The 11,949-nt window shown below is 38.0% G+C and overlaps 1 pseudogene across 1 annotated transcript; it reads right to left on the bottom strand.

The window, feature by feature from the left end:
* Nucleotides 1-3,477: 3,477 nt before the first annotated feature.
* On the bottom strand, nucleotides 3,478-11,656 carry Gpr141-ps1 (G protein-coupled receptor 141; annotated as a pseudogene). The gene is made up of 2 exons (XR_005495717.2): nucleotides 11,573-11,656; nucleotides 3,478-10,081 (listed from the first exon to the last, which is right to left on the bottom strand). The product of XR_005495717.2 is annotated as a G protein-coupled receptor 141 (transcript).
* Between the last annotated feature and the right edge of the window lie 293 nt (nucleotides 11,657-11,949).

Genomic DNA, 11,949 nt, shown 5'->3' with positions numbered 1-11,949 from the left:
TAAGAAAGAGATTGTGACATTTGTCTTTCTGTGTCTGGGTCACCTCACTCGGTGTGATGTTTTCCAACCAATCGATTTAACTGAACATTTCATGATTTCATTTTTCCTCACAGTTGAAAAAAACTCCACTGCATATGCACCACATTTTTTCATATGCACACCGCCTGACTGACATCGATGCTTCTTGCATTTTGTATCTATTTTGAGTAGAATGGCAACTGACCTGGCCAAACAATTTCCTTGGTATTAGGGTACTTTAATATTTTAACTTTTATTTTTATATTGATGTTATCTACCACTACTTCCCTCCAACTTCCTCTAGTGTCCCTCACCCAACTCTCTTTCAACTTCATGCCCCCTTTCTTATTGTTATTATAGATAATAACACAATAATTCCAGTTCATGATTCCCATATGTGTGTAAGGGAAGGTCATCTAATAGGATGTGAATGGTCTAGCAGCAGCCATATCTCTAGAGCAGAGTGACTTCCTCCTTTAGCAACAATCAACTGCCAAGTCAGCCAAGGATGGAGCCTTGAAAGCTCCCATCTGACCCATCCTGGAAATTTGACTGTCTTGATCTTGTGCAGATTTTGTTCAGGTAACAATAATTGTGAGTCAATGTGTCGTGTCATGTCCAGAATAAGTCAATATTTCATAAGTCCTCTCCATGATCATAGTTCTTCAGTTCTTTCTTTCCCTTCCTTTTGAAATGTTCTGTGAGCTTTGGATAAAGAACATTGATAAAGACGCCCAATCTACAGCTGAGCACCCAGCTACTTACGTACGACACATTGAAAAGTTATGTTTGCATTATCTGCTGCAAAAGGAAGCTTCTTCTATCAAACTCTATGGATATAAATAGAATATTACAAGGCAACTCGACAGTGTGATCATTTATCAATCCTCAATTTCTCTAAAACCTATGATTTCTACAGTCACTGGCTTCTTAACTAGTGTGTGAAAGCGACACCAGGTGTGAAATCCTCTGCCGAGTCAGGTTCATATCCACGCATGAGAATACCTGGACGTCTTTTCCTGGATTTCCTTCAGTGATAGAATGTGATGTGTCAGGGTAAGTCAAACAGACCCTTGCCACTTCTAGGTGTTTTCATCAATGTTCTATATACAGTACTAGAAACTAAGTAGGATACAAAGGGTAAAAATTATCATAGTAAACTTATAGAGCCTTTGTGATGTGCTGGCCACTGTTATCTGTACCATGTTTAAGCATGCCGTTTTTAACATGCACAGTGATGGGGGAAGGGGTGGTAAGCACCAAATGATAACCAATTTTTGAACTTATACATGGATAATCTCTAAATGATTGCACTAATGCTTTATGTTTTGAGCATAGCTGTATTTGATACTGAAACATGGTGTGATGATTTGTATATGCTTGACCCAGGGAGTGGCACTATTAGGAGATGTGGCCTTGTTGGAGTGGGTGTGTTACTGTGGGCATCCTAGCTGCCTGGAAGCCTGTCTTCCCCAATCAGCCTTCAAATGAAGATGTAAAACTCTCAGTTTCTCCTGTAACATGTCTGCCTGGATGCTGCCATGTTCCTGCCTTGATGATAATGGACTGAATATCTGAACCTATAAGCTAGCCCCAATGAAATATTGTCCTTACAAAATCTGCCTTGGTCATGGTGTCTGTTCACAGCAGTAAAACCCTAAAACATATGGCTACTGAGTCAGGTTATGCTATATGCAATAAACATATAGACTTTGAAGACTTTAGTATAAATGAAAAAGATTATAAAGCATCTCATGGATAATCTCATCTTGATTATCTCTTCAAGTAAAAGTATTTTTATTAAGTGAGTTAATAAAATGTGATCTCTCTATTTTGGATTATTATTTTTATTATATTTTTTCATTATTTAAAACAATTTTCAAGTTCAAATTATTTTGAACATGTTCTTCCCCTTTCCCACTTTAGGGTTGTCTCCCCCACTCCTACCCACACAATTTTAAGTTCTTTTTCAAAAACCACAAAATCCCAATATAATAATATGCCCCCAACCAAGAAAACAAAATAAAACCACATCCAAAAAGAAAAACACACAAACATACAAAACCCAGCAAAAACTGTAACCAAATAAAAGCACATGTGTGCACACACACACTAATTTCTGTAGTCTAATTATATATAAGTTGGTCATCTAGTCTTGAATATGAAGGCTGTCCTAGAGTGGTTGATATACTCAGTGTCACTCCATTGGAGATCTTACCTCTTCTAGCAGGTATAAGTAACAACTCATTTGTTAACTGTTATCTAGGTTTTCATTCATTCATTTTAAAAATAAAACAAAATAAAATATAATTAGATAAAGCAAAAAGTATTATGTAATAGTTGGACAAGACTAACCAAGAGAAGGAAAAGAGTCCAAGAGAAGGCATAAGAGTTAAATAAAATATAATTAGATAAAGCAAAAAGTATTATGTAATAGTTGGACAAGACTAACCAAGAGAAGGAAAAGAGTCCAAGAGAAGGCATAAGAGTCAGAGACCCACTTTTTTTCACACTCAAGAGTGCCATAAAAATGCTAAGCTAAAAGTCATAATGTTTACCCAGAGGGCCTGCTGCTGGTCCATGCAGTCCCTATATCATACTACCTCAATCTCTGTGAGTCTCTGTGATATTTTCTCATGTTGATTTAGAGGGCATGATTTTTATGGTCCCCTCTGGTCCTTAAGCTGTTTTGTTTTCTTCTTTCATAGGGTTCCCTGAACTCTGAGGGGAGGGATTTGATGAAACCTCCCATTTCGGGCTGAGTATTCGGAGGCCTCTCATTCTCTGCATGTCTGACCATGGGTCTCTATATTTGTTCCCATGTAATGCAGAAATAGGCTTCTCTGCTGAGAGCTGAACAAGGCACTGATCTGAGTACAGCAGAATATCATAAGCAGTTACTTTACCACTGCATGTTTTAGACCAGCAGTATTTAGTTTGCCTGTAGGTCTCTGAGCTACCTAGTCTCAGGTTCTAGTCACCGAAGCTGTGTTGAGTATGGTTTCTATCAAATGGCATGGGTCTTAAGGCAAATCAGTTATTGGTTATTTTCACAGTCTTTGTCCCACCATTGCCCTGGCACAATTACAGGATATACATCAGTTTAAATAAAGGGTTTATGTTTGGCTTCATGTTTATATTTTTCTTTTCAGACTGTGAAGAGTACTGTACCAAAGGCACTAGAAAATAGGTCTAAGGGCTTTATGTTGGCACCAACAAGACATTCATTTTTAATAAGTTGTGTAGAAATTATCTTCAACAATGAAGCCTTGCTGTCAGTTTGTGGAGAGTAACCTAATAGTTTTGGCAACAGCTTCCTTTGTTTGGGGATTCACATGAGGCCCCATTTAGCTAACAACTCAATTAGATGCATGGCATCAAATTTTTAAGTTATATATTTAATAATTATCTGTTGCTGCATAACAAATTATTCAAGAATCAAATATTTTATTGTATCTTGCAATTATATTTATTTTGTAAGTTTTCCAGTCTGTGGTATCCAGTTATAGTAACAGGAAATAGACTTAGAATCAACAGTTGTATAACTGATAGTGATTCAGGAACCATATATGAAGATCTAATGGTTTTATACTTAGCGTGACTAGCAATTCTTTTTTTTTTTTTTTTTTTTTTTTTTTTTTGCAATCAGCAAGAGGGTTTATTGGAAAACACAGTTACCTGCGGGCACACAGTCTCTTCGGAGGACTTGCGCCCCAGCAGCTCCAGCATGGGGCTTTTATAGGGATTGGGGAAGCAGAAGCGGGCGTACAGAAGCAGATGCATAGTTACGGGGATTGGTGGATTCAAATGAGGCACATAGACATGTTCACATATGATTGGCTATCTCACATGATGAGGTAGTAAGGTATAGCTACACACATTGGCAGGTTTGGGGCGTCCTGGATGTCGGGGGCTGGGGGCTTATCTCTTCCTGCCAGGTGGCCTGTGAGTCAGATCCGGTACTCCTGGTCTGTTCTGCATTCCGTTCCTTTTATGGTCTGTTAGTTCTAGTGGCAGGGCAGGGCTGCCTGGACTTGCTTTTCACAGTGTTTAGTCCTGAGGTTGTGAATTTTGAAACATACTCTTTTAACTTCATAATTTTAAACCTTAAATCTGTATAATTTTCCTTTCATTCCCCTCTTCTTCTACTAAGTAATTCTAATCTTAGAATTTTGGTATCAAGTCTAGTATTTGGTCTCACCAGTTGTCCTAACTGACTGGTACTGTTGTCTCAGAACCATCAACCGCACAGCACTCACTCGATTTTTAACAAAAGCAATTAACCTGTTTGTCACGCAGGGTCCAAAAACTAAAACCAAGAAAATTATTAGTAATGGTCCAGCCATATAGCAGAGAGTAGGGTAGTCATCCAGGGAGACTGAGTGAACCAAGACTCAAACCAACCTTGTTGAGCGTCTCTATCTTTTTGTAGGAGTCAAACCTATTAACTAGTTTCTCTAACACACATGGACCTATAATCAGAAGCAAAACTAAGAAGGGTCCCATAAGGGAAAATACCAGAGTAGTCATCCAAGGAGATCTACTAAACCAGCTCTCGAACCATCCCTGATGCGTTTCTCTGTCTGCCTTTTGTCTAACCTTTCTCTAAGTTTATTCATGGAGTCTTTAATTACTCCTGAATGGCAGTTCTGAATTCTCTATAAGCCTTGCATTGCAACAGCAGATGTCCTTGTGCTGCCCTTGCAGCACCTAGATAGCCTTAGCCCTAAGTAATTCTCAACTCCTTTTTTGTGTCTTACTAAGTCTTTAGCATCAGGATTCCAATCTGGACACTATCTAAACCTACACACCAAGGTCATGACTAGCTTTTAGAACTTCTAAACTTATACAGATTGTGATCCCTGAGGCACAGTCCCAAGAAGTGTTAGGAGTACTAACATATGCAATGTTACATCATTTGTAATGGAAATCAAGCCTATCCCCACACCTATCTTGATAGAACCCAGGACAAACATGACTGAATTTCCCTCTAGGTCCCAGCTCTCAGCCCTAACAGCTAGTACACGGCTGGTGAGGGCTGAGAATTGACGGCTGTGACTAGCAATTCTTATCCAATCCCCAATTGTTCCCTTTGCAGTATTTCCAAAACCATGATCTGTTTTCATGTACTGTCATGTGTTTACACATTTGTAATTCATCTTTCTGATGCAGTAACAGGTATACTTCTTGTGTTTGCTTATTATCAGAAACTGGTAAAGAAGAGACTAGTATGTAGGTTATAAAACTCAGAATGCCATACAGAATAAAAGTGACTTAACTGAGGTGTTCCTTCTTGGCATCTTTCATGAAGCCTCAGTGAAGGGGCCAGCTAAATAGGCTGTTCTTTCATGGTTTAGTGGGAAAGTATTCCTAAGTAGGCTTACAGGACTGCTAAGGAGTCTTAGCTCTTTGCCATATGGACTTTCCCAGTTTCCCGTATCAGTACGCGGATTTTCCAGGAAAAAAAAATTCCAAATGAGAAGGAGAAAGATGGAAAGATGTCTCTTCATGAGCTATCATGAGAAGTGACATCTCTTCATAATGTCTACTTTATTTACAATTCAATAGAGGAGGAAAAAACTTGTTGAGTAATGTGTGCAGGAAGCAGTCATTAGCAGCCCTCTTAGAGGCTGTCCGTCATATTTAAAACACCTATGAAATTAACACACTAGTCTATGTGTTACTGACTATATCAACCAATCTTGTTTTGTAACAAAATTATAAAACACTTGGACTATAGTATTTTGAAGTATAATTGGTAAGTATAGTATTAATAATGACAAGTTTTAGTGACAAAATAAGTATTTATTTATGTTGTGATTTAATAGTAAAGCATGAGATAAACCTTGAACAATAAGATTTCAACTCTCTAAAGTATATTTCTACATGAATTAGCATTCTGTGAAGTTTTGGCTCTAGTATTAATATTATTTTTACATCAATGTGACCAATACCCACCAAAATAGCTTAAGGGAGGAAAGGTTTATTTTGACTCTCAAGTTTAAATAATTCTCCATGCTCTCTCAGCTAAATGCACTTGGGACAAACACCCTGGGGCAGAAGCATACAGGATGGATATGTCTTTTCTTCTTGGTAAACAAGAAAACAAGATGGGGGGAGGGTGAGGGGAGGAAGAAGCTCTGCATCCTTAAGAAACCAAATTCAGAAACCTCTTTCCTCCAGATTGGCCTGACGGCCCCAAGTTTCCAAAATTAGCAAACAGAGAAAAAGACTTTAGTACATAAGCTCTTGAAGGGACTACTAAGTCATATTTTCCCTGCCCCTCAAAAGTCTTTTGCACTGTTACAATGGATATTATATTCTGCTCATCTTCAAGGGCTGACACAGATGCTGGGTGAGCAAAGGCACCTGGTGTCAGGCTTGACAACCTGAGTTTGATCCCCGGTACCCAGAGAGAGTAAGGAGAGCAGTGACTTCTACATGTGCTATACGTGTACACACACACACACACACACACACACACACACACTAATTAATCAACTAATGTAATCTTTAAAATTGCCAAATTAAACATCTAACATATATTCTGAGACTTAAAGTAAACTTCTAGCTGTAAGTTTCTGTCAAATTTTAAGTTACATGCTTTAAGGTACATTGGCATGGAGTAAATAATTCACTCCAAAATAAAGAAATGAGGAGACAGCAAGGATAGGCCCCAAGTACAACTAAACCCCAGCAGAACAACCAGGAAATTCTATAATCCACCTTAAGCACTCAGAACACATGGTAGCACAATCTAATCTCCAAAGGTCTGAACAGTCCTCTGCTGTAGTCTTATTAGAGAAACCCACTTAGACTGCTACAGTTTTTCTCGGCTATTTTCTAGTTTTACGGTGTGTGTGTGTGTGTGTGTGTGTGTGTGTGTGTGTGTGTGTTTGTAGATGCCAAGTCTTTTTCAGCTTTTTTAAAGTTATGGCCAGACCAATCTGGCCTTGCACTTGTGATCCTCTTGCCTCTGGACTCTTCAACATATCCTTCTAGAATGTACTATCACATCTGACCACATACCACCACTCTTGTCTTACTCTTTGTCTAGTTTTTCTAGACACACATTTAAATTTCCTGGGCTATCCAATATCTCAAGGTCTTCATAGGAGCTTGGTCTTAACCTTGAAGCATCGGAAGTTTGCTTCTTGTAGGTAGTTCACAAATTGTTACAAATTGATTGGACTCGCAGAACCTCTTTGGACTCTTGGTAGAAGTTTCACTGCCCCATAGCTTTTCTTTTCAGAAGGCTTGCAAAATATTCACTATAAACTGGATAAAAGCATCTGGACAAAAATATGCCATTGTGTGAATGCTATACTGTCTTGACATTTCATTCACCAAATTTATTTGTCCATCATAATTAAATGGTCTGACATATAATTTTCAGATATAGACAAAATGTAGACTTTGTCATAACTAGCATGTATGGCATTAGGTACAATTCCTAGGGAGTTCCTAGTTCGTCCTAAACTTCATAAAGCTGTTCATAAAATCTCTATCAATATCTCTATCAATATTTGGTCTTCTGAGCTCTCACTAGAACATCCATTAAACACTGCATTTTAGAACCTCTCTAGCCTACATTTCATAATTCTTCCAAATTCTACTCATAAACCAGCCCCAAAGCTTCAAGAAATGAGTCATTTTTTATTAATTACTTTATAATACTATAACCAAATTACTAACAGAACAAGTTAAAGGAGGATTTGTTTTTTTTTAACCACAGCTTGATACTATACACTTGAGTAAAATATGAGTGTAGAAGAGATGTGGCGAGGGGTCTTTTTCATCTATGGAAACAAGAAGCAGAAAATCAGAGAGGAAGAACCATTGACCTACTTCGTCTTGGGAAGTTCTTGCCTCCCAAAGTTTCTAAAACATCAACGTGAGGACCAAACTTGTGATACATGAGCCTTGTGAGGGCATGCTTCATTATCAAGCTATGACAGCTCTGTCTTAAAATTGTACTTCATAAGGTGCCCCCAAATTAGGAAAGCACTCAGTCCTACATGTTTGGAACTCTATCACAGGACCCATGGAGAGGATTGCAAATATTTAACCCAAAGTTCAATGATTAATAAACACAACTAATCTCCACATGACTCCAAAATTCATTTGTATTGACTATGCTCACCTATTAGCCACCAGAGAACTATTTGAGTGTGGTATTAATTAAATACATTCTTCAAGGAAGCATTATTATAAGCAAAAAATAAGTACATGTCAATTTCTATGTGATAGAAACAGAATCTAAGTTAGTTATCTTGGTTAATTTTATTGAGTATGTCAGACACAGATGCTCCTTTTAATTATATGATGGTTCTTGAGTGTCTAGAAAAATTATAAAAAAGAGCTATATGGCTTCAAAGGTTTGTGGCCAATGAGTCTGTTGGCATCATCAGCCCAGATCCAATTTTTGTTGCTATTGTTGGTGGTGGTGGGGTTTGTTTCGTTTGTTTGTTTGTGTTGTCTTCCTCAATGTCTTTTACTGCTTCGTACTGAAGGTAGATCAGGAGGTAGCCTCCAGCTTCCAAATCCCTACTGTGCCTTGATCAGGATGAACCTCACTGATGTCCAGTCTCTTGGAAGAGTTTCTTCTAACTTTCTTGACCACACTGTTCAAGGTAATACTCTCCTCTCCATGCTGATACCAGCAAGAAATCTTAATTTAAATAGATTGAGGTTATTTTATATCCCCATTTATAACTCTATGTTGTCTAAATTTTGATGGACAGGAGTGGGGGGAAACACATTCAGAGAAAAACGTGGTAGAGTGAAAGCCTCAGGAGTTGGGGAGAACTAATACATGTGCTTGGCTGAAGTGAATACTGAATGAAACAGGAAAAGGATAAAAGGATGTGTTTGGTTGATATACAGCTAAGAAATCCAATATATTCTGGGATACATTTAGGGCTTGTAAGCATTCTCAAAGAAAAAGTAGATGATTAAGGTTAATTATGTTTTTGTAACAAAACAACTGTGGCTAAGAGAAATCCAAAAATCTGATATTCAGGATCAGAGAGCTTGAAGTTTTTAAAGATGATAACAGCACTCCATCTATTCAACTAAAATGATTTTCATCACTGTGTCCTATATACCAATCACAGAAAGAGCTTGAGAAGGTCTAATGGATGACACCACCTACAAAACATAACATATCCAGGCAGCAGAAGGCTGTTAAAGCAACACAAATTTCATTGTATAGTATCAACTTAGAATTTTCTTGCTCTGGATAATTTTGAATAAAATATACCCTGAACACATGGTGGGGTATAAAGCAGACAACTATGACCAACAGGAAGAAGAAGCTTTTGATCTGGGCTCTGTACTCTTGATGGGCCCACATACAAGGCCAATAGGCTTTTATCAAACGAAGAATGACAGCCAGCTGTATCAGAAAGAGGACCAGAACTGTTGTCATCATAATGACAATTATAGAGTAGTTTATGATGATGATGTTCCTGCAGTTGAGAGATCTATGAAACTCAAAGCACCGTTGTTGCTCTGTGTAACTTGGATCTGTGCCATACTGTAAAAAAAAATATCGGTAGAAAGATGAAGCTTCCTACCATCCAAATTATAATGCTTAGAGCCACAGCATGGAACTTTTGTAGCTGTTGCATCTGGAGTTTCTTAAAATAGATGAGCAACCGAAGGGTAACAATGGCCACATAGAAAACAAAGGTAAGGTACATATGAGCATAAATGACGCCACTAACCATTCGGCAGGTAAAGGACCCAAGCTTCCAGACTGCTGAGAGATAGTAGCTGAGGCGGAATGGCAGACTAATCAGGAGAAGGGAGTGTAGCACAATGATATTAATGATGATTGTGGCAATCGATGATTGGCTATTCCTCTTGAATATCATGTGTGACATCATAACTGTTCCAACGGTGCCTCCAAATAAGACCACACTATAGGCTGTTGTCAGAATTGCCCTGCAGTAGGCATCACAGCCTTGCCGTGCTGTAGGCGTCACCACACTTGAACCATTTGACACGATGGCTACATTCACCACATCCATGGTATATCGTGAAGAAATTGGATCACAAACTGTCAAATCAAAAGTTTTACAAAATTATGATTGACATACTGAAATGATGCAATCATGTCCCAATATTGAACTTTTCAATCCTTGAGTATTCTTTAAAAACTTTGAAATCATATAAAAGAAATTCTGTTGTAAATTCTGCCCAGTAATTCAAACATACTGGAGACAAGAGTGAATGAAGTTAAATAATGAAGTTGGGTGGGCTTGAATGTAAAACCCAGAACTGTGCTCTTATATATTCTATAAACAGATATGCTCACGTATGTATACCAGGACAAGTGGAGTATCATGACAGAGAAATATCTAGATCCAATCAGATTCAAAACAGCACCAAACTTCTTCAATCATTGAAATAAATAGTGTGCACTGTACATATATGTTCATACTGTGTGCATGAACATTCATTCATGTGCCTATCCATGGTCAGTTAGCAACAGGTTATCTTCCTCAGTGGCCCTGCACTTTAATTTTTGAAACAGTTTCTCATGGCTTCTGGAACTTTTCAACACAGATGGCCTATTTGGCCATCTGCACCCTGGAATCTGTGTCCAGACCTGTGTCCACCTCTAAGTGGACAAACGCCTCCATACCTAGCTCTTACTTGGGTCCTGAGGACCCAGACTCACATCCTTCTGCTCACACTGACCCTCTCCCAGCCGATAAATAGCATTTCAAGGCAACATATTCATGATACAGAAATTAACCAAATTTAAGTGAAACTGGGGTCAGTAGAACCCAGTGCATATTCAGATCAGATTTATAAATATGACCCCTCAAGTTTCAGGCAAATGGATTTATAACAATGCAGAGAAAACCCAAACAAATCATTTCACTATCACAGGAATGTTTGTCAGGTGACCTTGGATTTTTTTTTTCTGGGTGAAGTTTTTGAGCAAGAACCTTTCTAGCACATGCTTATTCTGGGACTTCTTTCTGCTTAAACTTGAATACTTTCACACACTGGTGTGTTTAGTTTTGGTAAAATGGTGTTGGAGGATGGTTTGTTTGATTGTTACTTGTTTTTCTAGTGTGAGTTTGTGGCCTATTGTTCCATGAGCAGTAAGACTGAGGTTGCTTGCAGCCATCCAGCAAATACAGGCAGTGCAGTTGTGTACTTAGAGGCTGAGGAGGGACATGTTTCAAGAGGGGCAGTTTCAAGAACTTCCAGAATGGAAGGAGGAAGGCTGTGCTGGCTGCAGTGAATGGTGATTTAGACATTCTGTGAGCTCATTTACTTCAGACTACTTCATGATTTAAAAAAATCATGATTTTTAATATTAAAACACAAGCAGCTCCTGACCTTTATTCTAAGTGTCATGATAGATAACTAAGATATTTAAAATGGTTGCTACACAAATATATATTTAATAAATACCTATTTTAAACACTAACAATTTCTCAAGACCCCTGTCCTAACATCCCAAGACTGAGGCCCTGACAGCTCCAGCTTCTTGAGTGGGTCTGAGGCTTGTCCCCATGTGCCCCTTGCTCACCTGTCAAGAGGCACAGTAGAATTATTTGTGTCTCAGTGAGAAGTCATTTGCATGGCAAGTCTGAAGATTCTGAAGTTTTTCTGCAAATACAACATTTTTTGTGAAAAGAATAACTTGTTTTTTCTTTTTTTAATAGAAATTCAGTTGACTATAGCATAGTTATTGCCCTCAATAAGATTTTATGTTAATTTAAAAACATTATAACTTCAATAATGTTTATGGTCAAACAGGCATTTTAATGAAGTGCATACATTCGAACTATGTGACTTTTGCCTGCTTTATGTGAAATTATATTTTATATGCTTACATTAACAAATTTAACACAATTTAGAGTTTAAATTTTGGTCTTTTTTGAATCTAAGTATATGATTTAAGAC

This window comes from Rattus norvegicus, chromosome 17 (assembly GCF_036323735.1).
Source record: "Rattus norvegicus strain BN/NHsdMcwi chromosome 17, GRCr8, whole genome shotgun sequence".
Classification (NCBI taxonomy): domain Eukaryota; kingdom Metazoa; phylum Chordata; class Mammalia; order Rodentia; family Muridae; genus Rattus; species Rattus norvegicus.
This window is presented reverse-complemented; position numbering and strand designations above follow the sequence as displayed.